Here is a 302-nt window from a genome sequence, read left to right on the forward strand (position 1 = left end):
TCCACCTTTCTCAGCATGATGTCTTTTTCCAAGGACGGGCCCCTCCTGACCACAAGCTCCAAATATGGAAGATGAAATTTCACCAGCCTTCCCTCTAGGAAACACCCTGATTGTGCTTCCTCCAAGAAAAGACTTGTTTGTTCTTTTGTCAGTTCATGGAATGTTCAGTTCTTTTCTTATCACAATTGTCATCACAATTCAAAAGCATTCCACAACAAGATAAAGGTAAATAATCCAATAGAAAAATGGGCACAGGATATGAACAGGCACTTCACCGAAGACGACATTCAGATGGCTAACAA

The sequence above is a fragment of the Elephantulus edwardii genome, unplaced genomic scaffold, assembly GCF_000299155.1.
Source record: "Elephantulus edwardii isolate Elephantulus edwardi_28Jun2011 unplaced genomic scaffold, EleEdw1.0 scaffold00140, whole genome shotgun sequence".
Taxonomy (NCBI): Eukaryota; Metazoa; Chordata; class Mammalia; order Macroscelidea; family Macroscelididae; genus Elephantulus; species Elephantulus edwardii.